The sequence below is a fragment of the Syngnathus scovelli genome, chromosome 2, assembly GCF_024217435.2.
Source record: "Syngnathus scovelli strain Florida chromosome 2, RoL_Ssco_1.2, whole genome shotgun sequence".
Taxonomy (NCBI): Eukaryota; Metazoa; Chordata; class Actinopteri; order Syngnathiformes; family Syngnathidae; genus Syngnathus; species Syngnathus scovelli.
In genome coordinates, this window is record NC_090848.1 from 21170142 (window position 1) to 21184326 (window position 14185).

Genomic DNA, 14185 nt, shown 5'->3' on the forward strand with positions numbered 1-14185 from the left:
GAGTACTAAATGTGCAAGTCTCATTGCTCCTCACTCTTCTGTATAGTTTCTGTGGTCTCTTTCAATATTGGCTAAATTACTACCAAGAACAAATTCAAATATGAGACAATGATGACTCACCTGCTCTCAATTCTGCCTATGCATTTATTAGAATATTATATTTTTAGTTGTTTTTACAACTGTTCTGCTCTTACTCACACTCTGATGTTGTTTGTCTCCAGGAAAATACTTCCATAGTGATTGAGTCACTCTCCTCTGGTGCTGTTGCTGCTTTGCCAATGATCGATTTGGGGGACTCCAAACTGGTCACACATGGGCCATTAAATGTAAAAAAAACCAAAGCACTAGAAACAAAACGGCAATGTCTGAACGACAAGCATAGCTATAAAATATCAAGCGTAGAGATCAAATACAAATATTCTGACAGTAATTTGATAATCCTGTGTTTATTATCGTGGTTGAAGTTTTCAGTGGTGTAAGGCAGCACTGCATCATACTAAGAGCTGCTTCAAATACAGACATGCGTTAAATACGAGTCACCGACCTACGAGTTTTTGAGATTAGAGCCGATGTTCATCCGATTTTTTTTTTATTCCGATTTGTGATATAAAATTTTAGACCAAAGTGCTGCATGCACTTAACAAGCAACAGTTTGGTAGCCACGCCCAGTTGAAGTTTACGATCAAAGTAAACATAAAACAGAGAAAATCACACCGTGTGTATTGAAAATAATCATAGGGCTTTAACTTAGGAAAGGCACTCAACTTAATGGTAACAATAGATGGTAACAATGGAAACATCCATAGAGGGGCTAACAAATAGTGTCTACGTGACGATTCTAATAGACCTTTAAGCAATAGACATAAACACAAATGATGCAGCAAAACATGAAGACAAACAATTTAATAATATTCAGAGGCAGATAATTTTTGTCTTTCGCAGGAAAAATTATGAATATTGCAGCTTGCTGTGTCACTTACAGTAGTTGAGAAACTCTCATGTTTCTGCCTGCATGTCTGTGTTGCACAGCTCTGTGAAAGTATATAATGAGGAATGATGAAATCATGTTTTACCTACTGTTTTCTGTGATTCTTTAAATTCTATGCAATTATATTTCATAAATATAATATATATTTTGCATATAAAAATACACACATTTTTTGTTGTGGGAAGGTCTGAAATGGAATAATGTTACTTCCATTCCTTTCAGGGCACCACTGTGTTTTGACTTTCATGTACAGTGGTAATCAGTAGGAATATCTGTAGTGTCTTTGTTAATTTAAATATACTTTATATTTCTTATATTAAATATTAGATACATATATGCAGGTGAACCAAATGTTATGACATGAGTGTTGGTTAAATGCTTGTTATAAAAGATATCATTAAATGCCTGGGAGTGATGAGATCCAATGATGGTTCGGAAATATTTGAGCTTTCCATTTTGTGGTGGGGTTTAACTGCATATTCAAGTAAAGTGCCATTATACTGAGTGAGTGACCACACACATGCACGTAAACATAGTACATAGACAACTTCGAGGTGACAGATTTGGAGGCAATGATAGGATTTAACCTCCATCAATCACAAAATGGAAAGGCTGAGTGTAAATGTCATCTAAACAGCAGGAGTTGGCAATGTTGCTGGCTACGTGTGTGTGTGTGTGTGCGTGTGTTTGTGTGCGTGTGTGCGAGTGCGTGTGTGTGCACGTGTGTGTTTGTGAGTGTGTGTGTTTGTGAGTCTGCGTGTTTGTAGGTGATGGGGGTCCTGTCACTGCTCTGGCTCTTGTTCAGTATGGCACAACGATGGGTGGCCACCTCCAAAACATACACCCAGGCTTCTTTCTGCAGTGTGGTGCAGTTGCTAGTCGCATATTGAGTTGACATGCAAATACCATGAACCATTAAGCTCTTGCACATGGCTCCAAATCCCATTCATTCCACTGATACGCTGACCTCACCTTATCCAGTTGGCAAATATTCCTCCTCCCCGCCTTGGTCCATGACCTCATCTACCGTGTTTGTGAAAACATCGTTTGGCAGTTTCAGATATTTCCCTGATGTTTCCTTTAGTGCCCCTGCCTCCTCTAACCTTCAATTGGGCAGAGTCTTTGTTAAAAATAGCCACGAAGCATCCAATGAACACTATCAAGATGATGATGAGCAACTTCTCTGCCTGACATGTTACTGTTGACTGTCTAGTATCTTTAAGCTAAGAATACAACATTGATACAACACTTCTATCTTAATTTCCAGGGTACAATTATTGCTAAGATTTTTTTTCTCTCTCTCTTTCTCTCTCTCTCTCTCTCTCTCTCTGGCATGGGTTTTGCACCACCCACTGTGAAGCGCCGCGCGCTATTTGCCAAACGAGGGCCGAATGTGTGGAGTCCTAATGAGCTTGTTGCAGCAGCCCTCATGATTCCCTCCATGTCACGGCGTCCCAGGGATTGCTCAGCATTGTGACTAGTCTTATCTGAGTCTAATCCCGATTTGTTTGGTATTAGCCAGGTCACTTTTACCCTCTTTCTCCCATTTCCCCTTTTATTTCTTTATTTGTCCCGACTCTGCTCATTTGATCCTCAAGCTCTTGTCCCCAGTGCCACCTCTCTCTGTCTCGAAAATGTTTGTGTGGGTTTAACAGTGGGTACTTGTTTTTCATTGTTTGCCTGTGATCAGTGTAAATCAAGAATGACCAGAAGCAACTGACACAAAATCCCTCAATTTCTGTAACCCTTGTGCCCGTTCAGGTCACTGGAGCCTATTCCATTGAGAGATAGCTGGGGCCTGGACTGGTCATCGGCCAATCTCAGGGCTCATTTAGACAAACAATGGCTCACACTGACATAGCACCTATGAAGAAATTTAGCCTTCATTTAACCTGTGGAGCCCAGGGACCCATCAGAGCAAATTAAGATGAGTCAAATTTGTAGATTTTTCTGTCAATCACTTTACACTCTTGTCCTGCGATTCTGTGCACTGCCGTGACCGTAGTTATATTGTGTGCCAAGAGCTATTTTATTGTAATTTAATATTATTCAGCATTTTCGTACATGTTAGGATTCTGGTAGTTGTATGTGTAGCACATCCAACGTAGCAAAGTGTTCATCGTAAATATTTTGTTGTGATCAAAGAAATTGTCAGATTCCAGCGTAGGGAAAATGTGTTTGTCAAAATACCAGTGGATGTGTGGACATGTCTTCAGTCACAGCCTGGCACTGCTGATGATGCTCATCCTGTCCAGATATGATAAGCAGACAAACTGCTCTCCCCTGGGCTGTTTGTCTGTCTGCTCCTTAAATAGCCCACAGTGTGCGAAGGCAGCGTGGCTCTCAACTCCCTCAGCCTCCATCCCCTTTCATCGAGCCGCCAGTTCAAAGCCTCGGCTCCATCTTCACTTCTATCTCTTCTGCTTTTCTTTCCCTCCCTCCTCACTATCGTTTCTCACTGGGTTTCATCATTACCGCAAAGATGTGCTCGCTGTGTCTCATTAGAGCGGATTAGAGACATCTCCGCGTCTCACAAGGGCCGACCGACCAAGGCGGGACGTTTGTGTTCTCCGGTCGCCACCCCCAGCCCCTTTTCTCTCACAGATCAGGTTCTTTGATTTGGCTAGATAAAGACCTCTTTCATGTTGGCAGGACGGTTAGCGATTACACTGTCAGGCCTGTCGTTTTGGTGGCTTTGACAAATTTGCTGCTCCGGGTGGGGCGGTTGTGGGGTTTGTACTGGCCAGACAGCAGACAAGAAGATTCACAGTAATTGAGCTGTCATTATCCAGTGACCCTGCCAGGCGCGAGAGCGTAGGCCTCGGCAGGCCTCCTATTTGTTTAATACTTGGGATAACTTTCTTTGTGACTATGATGGACAGCAGAGAAAGGGGGGTGGTGCGGAAGTGGAGTGTCAGCCCAGAGATGAATGTCTCTACTTATTTGGTGCACCTCTCTTCAACGCCGCTCTCTGTGAAAATTGGCTCTGCTACATCACTGATGTAAGTTTCTTTTCTTAGCTCCTCAACGCTGCAGCGTAATTAGGCCCATATAACTGGCTGCTATTTATTTATAAAAGAAAGCTGTTGGCATGTTGATTACAGAAACCCCCCAGAGAAAAGTTCCTTCACTAGTGTTTTTCAATTCAATTAAGTAGAATGCGGTGCACAGGTACGGTATTAAGTTTGCTGTCTCAGTAAACACATTTGTAGCATTTGAGCAGAGTTCTTGATAAAGTTAAGCGCTGTTTGCGGATTCATTTTTCAAAATTAAGGCTTGGCGATGCTTGAAAATTAAACTGGCTGTAAATCTGCTTCTGCAAAGATAAAATGAACAAAAAACTTCTCCAAATCTTTGTAAGTAATTTTCAAAAAAATGTACCTTTGTTTTATCGACTCGTAATCACATTTGAGAGCTCTCAAGTCGGTTTTGGCAAAATGTAGCCAGGCTTGAATGTTTCCGCCAACCTACCCCTTAGCCCAGACATGTCACATGTACCTGACAGAAATTTCTGCAGCTCATTCAATATTGCTGTCATCCCATTGGCAGCCCCCCTGACCAGTTTTCCTCTTGTATTTTAATTTGTTCTTCGTAATGTTACTGATATTTGAATGCTGAATCTATATCCGAGTATTGATTTGTTTTTTTTCTGTTTGTCTGCTAACTGATGAGATGTCTTTGATGCTGTGGCTTGTCCTGTAAGACGTGAGTTCATAAATGGAACCCTACATCTGAACTTTAATTGGGGTAATCAGTGGCACTTTAAATGGTGGCCAGTGTGTTCTGACTTCTGTTTGAGTGTGATTGGTTGATTGTGTTAGCATACATTATTTAATTGGTTATATATTTTTTCCCTTTCTTTACAATTACGTTGTACGTTATTAATGGTGGTAAACGTTTTCAAATGATAGAGCTTGGTCTGATTTTTCGATTTTACCGAAACTGGCATTTGAAAAGCGGTGTGTAGACTTTTTAGATTCACTGTAACAGCAGAAATGTTACTTGTCATTGTTATGATTACTCAAATTGCATGCTTCTAATTTTCACAGGCAATCATTTTCAACATTTCGTTTGTTCAGACTATAAAAACGCCTGGGAGTGAACAGACCCTAAAAGATGCTATGCAGTCTGAGTGATGGTGATGGAGGAAAGCCTCGGTTAGGATATAATGACACTACTGGCCAAAAGGTTATGATGGGTGAAATAAGAGCCCCCCTTCCCTCATTAACACAAAGTCAGATTGGTTTTGAAGCGATGAGGTGGTTGGAATGTGTGTGATCATGAGTGTGCGTGCACTTGTTTGTGTGTGTAGTTGTTGGAGGGGTCTTGACTAAAACATTTCAAGATGGCCCATTAGCCGCTGCAGATTCTTCCCCTTTCCCGACACTGGGATTCCTCTCTGCTGACCCCCTCCACCTCCCCTCTGCACCTCTCAGCCCCTCTGTCCCAGAGGCCCCCAACCTCATCCTGCCAAGTGTACGGTTCCAAAGTAACGACGAAGCAGCCTGCGTGTGAAAATATTGAATTGCAAAAACATCCCTGGGTGAGAGGGTGTGTGAATGGAGCTTTCAGCACTGAGTCCGGCCCAGGACCCGTGCTACTGACTGACGGACAACAAATGGCATTTTGTGTCCAGAGAGTGGGGACGGAGCAAAGAAAGGAAGAGGAGATGGAGAGAAGGGGGGAGGGGGGAGATCTTGAAGTTCTTCAAGTCTCTTCAGCAAGAGGCCCTAAATGTAGGTCTGAAAACGCCTTATCACATGACCCGTCTGACCCTTGGCCTCCACTCAGCGGAGGCTGTCAGACTCCTCTCCAACTGGGGGCACAAAGCCCCACAGCCTCAAAGGCCACCATTCAGGCTCCCGTGCAGCCGTCTTCCAAAGGTAAATAGGTAAAAGTAATGTCACTGACCTCCACTTTCCCTCACTCGACACGAGGGCAAATCTCTCGAGATGCCCCGAGGGTGGCCCTTATGAGCCGCTCATCGACCATTTTATCAATCAAACTTGATACACGTTGTAATGCTCGCAAAAGCGATGGCTGATAGAGACGCTGAAAATAGGCTGCCTGTTTGGGGCGCTGGCAATCAAGTTGAGTAACTTGGTCTGTATGTGTGTCGAGTGGGTGGTGGGATTGGGGGCTGGACATGAGTGGATTTCTGATGTCTCAGAGGACTGACTGGCGTGACCGTACCCTCCTGTCTTGCTCCGCAACCCACACACTGACACTCTCTCGCTCATGATCAGTCCAAGGATTCTTTCTTCCCGTCTGTTTTTCTGCTCCTCTGGAACACTGCAAGTTCTCTCTCTCTCCAGCCTCCTTTGAAACGATGCGGCGTCTTTGTCCGGCCTGATAAAGGACGCCATAGTTCCCCTTTTCCCCTTCTTTGTGTCCCAAGGCTGGCGGCTCCTGTAGAAGTGCAAATGGTATCCTCTCGGAGGGGCTATCCCCGCGGGCCCCGGAGGACCTGCTCTCCCTCGCTCTCTCCTTCAGGCTTGGCTAATTACCACGCCGTTCCCCCCCACCTCGCAGCCCCCACCAGCTCCCTGGTCTCTGCTAGCATGGACGGCGCATTCCCACAACCAGCACCTGGCCTTCTTTTCTCCTGGCCCGCTTTGATGGCTGACACCCCAGCCTGGCCCTCCCTCCTCTTCCTCATCCTCTTCTTCTCCCACTGCCTTGTCTCTTTCTTTCTCTTCATCTTCCCTCACTTCGGCTCTCATTAATAGAGGTTTTAAATTGCTTTCTGACCCCAACAATCTACTTTCGCTGGAAATGGAGATGGTGACGAAGGAATGCCGTGGATGTGTGCAAGATGCTGAAGGTTGTATAGCATATACGTACAATACATGGCCATAAGTAATTAAATCAATCTTTTAATCTATCAAACAATGGGTTGACCACCCAGGGATTATTGATCAAAGACACTTGGTCACTGGGAATAGTTGGTCACTGGGAATAGTTTGGAGTAGGCCCTTGTTCCTTTTGAAATTATTTTAGATTCAATAACCGGTTGTCCCACAACCTTTGCTTTATGTTTGTTAGGTTGTGAGCCATGTTTCCATGCACACAATGCTGATTTTTATTCCATCGACAATTTTATGTCAGCCACACCTTGTACAAAGTGAGAAACTTAAATGTGGTAGCTTGTACAATTTGACCACAGCACTGAATGCAGATTGACTCGCTGTTGCAGCAGTGTTAATCCACTCACCCGTCGAAACACAAATATCTAATTAATTGCATATTTGCTTTCTAGCGCCTGCAGGCCAAATCAATAGCCTGCCCCAGAGGATTTGGCCAATTCATAGCTGGCCTTTGTGCCGTCTGGTGATTCCAGCGAGGGCACTCGGACAGCTTTCTGAGGAAAACAAATAGCTCTATTACACTCTTGCATCCGCGTGACCAGACGCATCTCCTCTGGGAATCTGAGCATCAGTTATTAATCGGACCTTCTCTTCACATGCTGAATGGATTGCTTTTCAACATAGGCCCAGTGCTCTGCCAATTGGCAAAGCTTCCCACTGAATTGCTTTTTGAGGAGCCAATGGTGCGAAGCTACCATTTGCAGAACTATGAAATGTAGCAACATGCGCAGGTCACAAATATGACTAATTTAAGCGCACTTCTACTCCTTTAAACTTTAAGTAGCTTTTTAACAAACTCAAGGCCTTCCACCTTCCTTTATGCAGTACAACATGGAAAGCTGGGAAATAATTGCGGGGCAAGCCATACATGCAAAGGACACGCTATGCATGTAAATAACAACCAAACATAGCACCTTTATGAAGTTGCAGGAGGAGTGTGTATATTTTTATGGTTACACAGTTACAATTGTCAGCTGAGGGAAAACGAGACAACGCTAACTTGACCCCACCAGTAACATGTTCCTTTCCAAACGGGAAATATGATTGCTAGAAATATAAAAAGCAGTGTTTGAAAAAGGCACCCTTGAAAGAGACATCTCAAAGCTACTCACAGTCTTTTACGATTTCCTTTCCTTGCATGTGTGGGAACTTGTTACATGTGTATAGCAAATGTATACAGCAGTGTGAAAAGAAAATCTACCCTAGGTGATAAAAAATAGTCATACAGAACAGAGAGTTATGTACCAATAAATGTGTTTGTCAGCCAGCGGGCCATTCCCATGCATTTAGAGTGACAGAATGAATACTCAGCAAAGATGTGCCCCCTTGGTTTATGCTGACCGCAGCACAATGCGGGCTGCATTGGATGGTACACCTAGACCTGTTACACTCATCTGGCAAAATTCGACTCCCATTGGTTTGTTAAAAGGTAAAATGAAAGTAATTTGATTTAGAAGTGGGTTTGTATTTGAACACGAGGGGAGAAAAACTAGGCTGGTGTCATGCTAAATGGTGTCATCATCTATTCACTGGCGTTGCTTCATGCGGCCTGGATATTGTTAGTATCTCTCTGCTTGCTGCATTTTTCCCCCAGCCACAGCTGCCCTGCCCCGTACATTTCACACATCATCACCTCCAGGACATGTGATGATGTCATGAACCGGGCTGCTTGATTCCTCTGCCATTTTGACCATAATGAGCATCAAAAGTAAATGTCGTGGAGGGAGTCACACACGGAAATGTTCTAGTGTTTTTCCAGGAGGCTCTATTTGCACAATTTGTGTTCAATGTTTTAATTGAAAGCGTGGATGTGTTTGGGACTTTCAGTTGTTACAGCTACTCTTATTAAGAAGATGATAAAATGTGCAAAGATTTGCCATATTAAGAATGAATTCTTGTCTGGTTGTTTGTAAGCCTCAAATGGCTGTGATCTTCTTTTTAGACTTTGTCAGAAGAGGCTTCCAATCGCTCTGTGTGCCGTTCTTTACGTCTCTCTTTATCAAGTTTTACCACATCTTCTCTTCCCCTCAAAAGTGTGGAGGAAGAGCCACATCTTAAATTGTGTAAAAAATGACAATTTAAGAGAATTGTCTTTCTCCATTGATCATTTGACATTTCCCAAGATTTGTGAGTGTCACTTCAGACGGGATTCCAAAAACTGTGTGCACTTGAATGTTCATTCAAGTCCATTTCCTCACTTTCACGCTTTTTTTTTTTTTTTTTTGGTGCTAATTCACTGGCATGGTTTCAGTGCAGGGTTGTCTTCGCAAACGTGTTTCTCTTCACGTTCTGGATGAGCGCACGCATGCACTCACAGATGTGTTTTGTTTTGTAACAGCGCTGAGAAGAGCTGTAAGTGTTTAAGAATGGCAAAGCAATGAGAAAGCATATAAAGAAGGTAAATGGGTGAAGCTAGCAAAAAATAGAAAAAAAAAAATAAACTTTTGCACAGAAATGTGCTGATTTGCATTGATCAGTTTTGGTAACACAAGAGCAGTGAGAGATATGATCTAACATAATGAGACTATGTGTGTGTAACTTTTGCTTTCAGTTGATCCCTTTGTCCCCTTTTAAATTACAAAATAGGGTTGCTTTAGAAACATCACCGTTACTTTTGACACCTCACAGTTGCTGAAGGCAGGATCCCCGGAAGAGAGGGTTGCATTTTTTTTTTGTTTTCACAAAACAGCAGGGAACTTTAATATGGGTTCTTCTGCAGCACAAGGCGAAGGCCCGACCCAGCACATCTGAGAGTACTTTGGTGCAATAACAGCAAATGTTTGTCTTGTATTGTATGGCACGCTGCTGGAGGAGCGCTAAAGCCCCTTCTTCCAGCGCCTAAAGCGCCTCTTAATAAAATAGTCAAGAATAACTCCCCAACCTTAATCTTCCCCTCAGATTACCGCACTCAGGGCGGGAAATTAGCAGCAGGCCCACGCGCTTCCCGCTTTGCTTGTCATCTTTCATTGACACACTTATGGCTTTATTTGCACTCGCCGCTTCTTTTTCATGTGTATCACCATATCATTTGCGTCTTAATCGCTTAGTGAGGAAACGCATTTCATCCCTTTATCCTCCTCCTCTATGTGCATGAAGTCTTGCGGGAAGGGAGGGGGTGGATGTTTTATTAAGTCGCTATTAGAGGCAACATGTTGCTGATAGGTGCCGGCGGTTTTTTATTGTCTGTCTTTTATCAGTGGAGTGATGATCAATTAAAGATGGTTGCTGAAAGTTGGTATGCGGCCTTTGAAGTGGATTTGTTTAGGAGAGGTGGAGAGTGTTGAAATATATATATATATATATATATATATATATATATATATATATATATATATATATATATATATATATATATATATATATATATATATATATATACATATACATATATATTTACATATAAAAAAATGTGTACATTTACACATACATATATATATATATATATATATATATATATATATATATATATATATATATATAAAGCAATTCAAGTGCTGCTTTTCTTTTCTTTGCTCACATATATATTTACATATAAAAAAAATGTGTGTGTATGTTGTGTGTTTGTGTGTATGTGTGTGTTAGTAGTGTAAGCAACACCTTGAGTATGGTAGCGGCGATCGCTTTGGATGCAATTCATCTCGCCGTCTGATCCCCGTAATCAAAACTCTCTCTTAACGCTTCCTGTCCGCTTGACCCACCTTGCTGCCTACCCGTCTGCCATCTGGGTCTGTCAAGGGACACCAGACGCAAACACGCACACACACTTGTACGTGCACAACCAAGTTAAGTTAGGCTCAAGCAATTTCTTGTGTCTTCACTCGCCTTTGATACAACGATCACACGGAGGAACTGAAATAGAGATGAAATAGTTCCCATGAGAATTTAGTAAATTATGTGAAAAGGTTAGTGCAATGTTGTGACTAAAAGTAGTGCCTATATCATCAGATTATAAAGCATTTATGTTTTTAACAGTATGTCAAATATATAAGTTTTTCTTTTTAATGTAAATGCCGTGTTAGGTTAAAAAAAAAAAATCCATGGTTGGGGGTAAGAATTGTCTTGGTCAAACACAATTATGTGATTTGTGTCTGTAGGAATGCGTGATCAAATAGGATGATGGAATTGGGTAAACACAACTGTTTTCACAGGTTGCTCATGAATAAACGAAGGAGCAAGCAAAGTGAATTGAGGTAAAAAAAAACAAAAAAAAACATCTTATTTATTTTGAGTGCTGCAGGTGCTCGCTCACAGCTTATTGGCTCTTTGGATGACTCTTTTGCACTAAAGAGGGCAATTTATGTTCCTCACCCGTCCGTCTCTCTCCAGAGGCCAGAGCTGAAGTGGCCCACTTATTTGAGCAGGATCTTGTGGTCATGACTAGTGGTGACATATTAATTGAGCGGTTCCTCCGAAGAAAAGAAAAGGCCAATGTCACCCATGTGTGTTTGTAGAGGCCGAGAAATTGGTTTTGTTTGGCTGCAAAGCGCTTAGGTGTTTATTTACACATCAGGCAGTGTCAAATAGCAGCTGCCTTTCAATTTCTGTCTGGATGTGTGTTTCCTGCTCTGACCGCAAATTTTGGGCAGAGGCACGTTTTCTCACTTGTAAACATACATATCGGGGGACAGACTGCCGGATGAGATGACGAAAGGTGCACAATTTCTCCTGCCTCTTGTGTTTTTCCACGTAGCCTTTGCTATCTTCTTCATCTATTATTGAACATGTTTATTCATTGCAGCGTGTTCAAACCCATTACAAATCTCCCAAACAGTCCCTAGGCTACTGAGCTAAATGACTTCCTTCCTGTTTTATTCAGGCACACAATGTGATGCTGAATTTAATTGCTCAAAATAAAGTTTGACAGTCACTTTCCCCATTTGGCACATTTCCCTGTGGCTATACTACTTTAATTATTTGTAAGGAACAAGAACACCCCAAGAGTGCGGTCTGCTACTGTTGGTTAAGCATTGGACACCCATTTATAATTTTTTTCGCGCTTTAATTCAGAAACCTGACCTCATTTTAGTTATTCGGATACTGCAACTAGTACTCAGCATTGCCAGCTCTGATTTGGATAAAAAAGAACTCTTCATTCCTGTTCAAATTATTATAAGCTATGTTTGAAGTCTACTGCACAGAGTGCTTTAAAATAGTCCTCGCAGCAAACGCTGGATGGGTTAACGTGTCTTCTTGGGAGCAATAATATTCTACAACATAGAGAGACAACAGCTAGAGTGTTTGCGTTTGGCTCCATTGATCAGAAATCATTGAATTCTTTACGCTGTTGATGATAATTAGCCACAAGCTGGCTCTGTTTTTCACTCAGAACTTTTTATGCAGGTTAGCTCATTGCATGCACCTCGTAACGCATGACTGTGAATTTCTAGTCAAGTGCCCAATGCTGGCAGCCAGCAAGTGACGGAATATAAGTGCTTCTCCATCTATTAGAACATGGTTACCAAGACAGAGATTGTTTTAACTGGCATCCTTGGGGAGAGAAACAATAAAATACCAACATGACGCCGCAGATAATTAGACCCTTGGAAAGCTGAAGAATGACACATTTGTTCTGTATTTGTTTTGGAGGGAATACTTTGTCTTGGGAAGAAACAGATCCACATTTGCACCTTTTTGTTTTCCATTTTTGGTACTTGAATTTTTAAGAGGTTTCATGGGAGACATTTGATTACCCCAACAATGATGATATGTCTTTTGATCCTCATTTTAGCAGTAATGAGACTGTTTTTCCCCAGAAAAACGTCCGAGTCATTGATTTAAGCACTGGCATAGTAAGGGCTTTCAAAGGTATATAAAGTTATAAAAGGAGTTGCTGCAGCATCAAACTTGAAAGTGTGAAAGACACTGCACACTTCAAATGTTATGAATGATTTACAAACATGAGTATTTATCCAACGTATAGTATGTTCCGCATTGTATTTTTCTTTGCATAAAGCAGTGGTAACAGTTTTGAGTGGACCCAGGATTCTCGCTAGATCTTCAACAACGAAAATGTCACTGCAATCCAAAGTGTCAAATTTTTGATGTAGCTCTGAGCTGCAGAAGAGCTGTTCCAACATATGACAACATCCCCAATTAGTTTGTGCCAATCAGTCTGTAAACAAAAAAGATAGTAAAAAGAAAATAGATCTCAAATAATAATAATAATAATAATAATAATAATAATAATAATAATAATAATAATAATAATAATAATAATAATAAAAAATAAAATAATAATAATGATAATGCATTGGATTTATATCTCATGGCGTTCTAATCCTGCAAGATCTCATAGTATGAGATCTTGACCGCTCCTTAAATTACACCCAAACTATATTTAAACCACAAAGCCCGTGGCCTGAACACACAATAGTCCCACAAAATGTCCTCGTTCTGCTGTAAAGTTTCTGTGGTCTCAATAATCAATTTCTTTCTTGGCTGTACTGAAGTATCAATAATAAGATATATCTGTCCAACTGCCCCCAACAGCCTTAATTCGATTATCTCTCATGCTTCCTCCGAGTCCACCACGGTGGATCCGTTTCCAATTTAAGGAAGGTCATGCTTTGTGTTTGTCATTGTCATGACAAGGTTGGTCAACAAGTGAGGGCTCCCTCCGATGTGGCTTAATCAAATCTGGAGAGGGATTAAATGAGGAGTGGATTGGGGTGAGGGTTAAACAGGTAAAAGTAGGGTCAAAAGTAGTTTACCTTCAACTCCTCATTGTCTGCATTTCCCCTTTTATAGGAAAATTAGATCTGCCTGCTCCTCATAACGTGTGTTTTTCATGTCCAATATGAAGCCTTTGAAGTTTGGAGAGTCCTGCACCCCCTAAACCATACATGCACACACACATACACACACACACACACAGGCAAGCTCCCAAACACCAACAACCCTCTCTTATCTGCCCCCCACCACTAGCTTCCAGACATTGCTCATTACCTAAGGCTGCACTGGAAGAAAACGTGGTGGTTAATCAAATTGGCTCTGCAGGTTTCTGTCATCAGTGGAAGTCCCAGCCATTGAAGGGTCATTGGTTCAATTTTAGGCTTCAGGAAGCCATCACAAAGTGAAATGAATGGATGTTATGAATGGTTTTCAGGAAACAGGTCCTGTAAATAGCAGGTAAAGTAGGCAGATCACATGACATTATATGGCATGGATACATTTCAAGACAAAGATTATATAAGGAAAAGTTGGAGTTGAATTTTGTAGTATAGTGGCTTGGTAAGCTTCACGTATTATGGTTCCAAAATGGGAGGAAAGAAAACAGCCTATCTATGACTTGCAAAAGCATAGCTTCCACATTAAGCCCCCTTTTGCATGA

General features: G+C 41.7%; 1 protein-coding gene across 9 annotated transcripts in view; it reads left to right on the plus strand.

The window, feature by feature from the left end:
- The window catches only part of prdm16 (PR domain containing 16), a 164507-nt gene that overhangs the window by 4208 nt on the left and 146114 nt on the right, over positions 1-14185 (plus strand). The gene's annotated exons all lie outside the window — the stretch shown is intronic.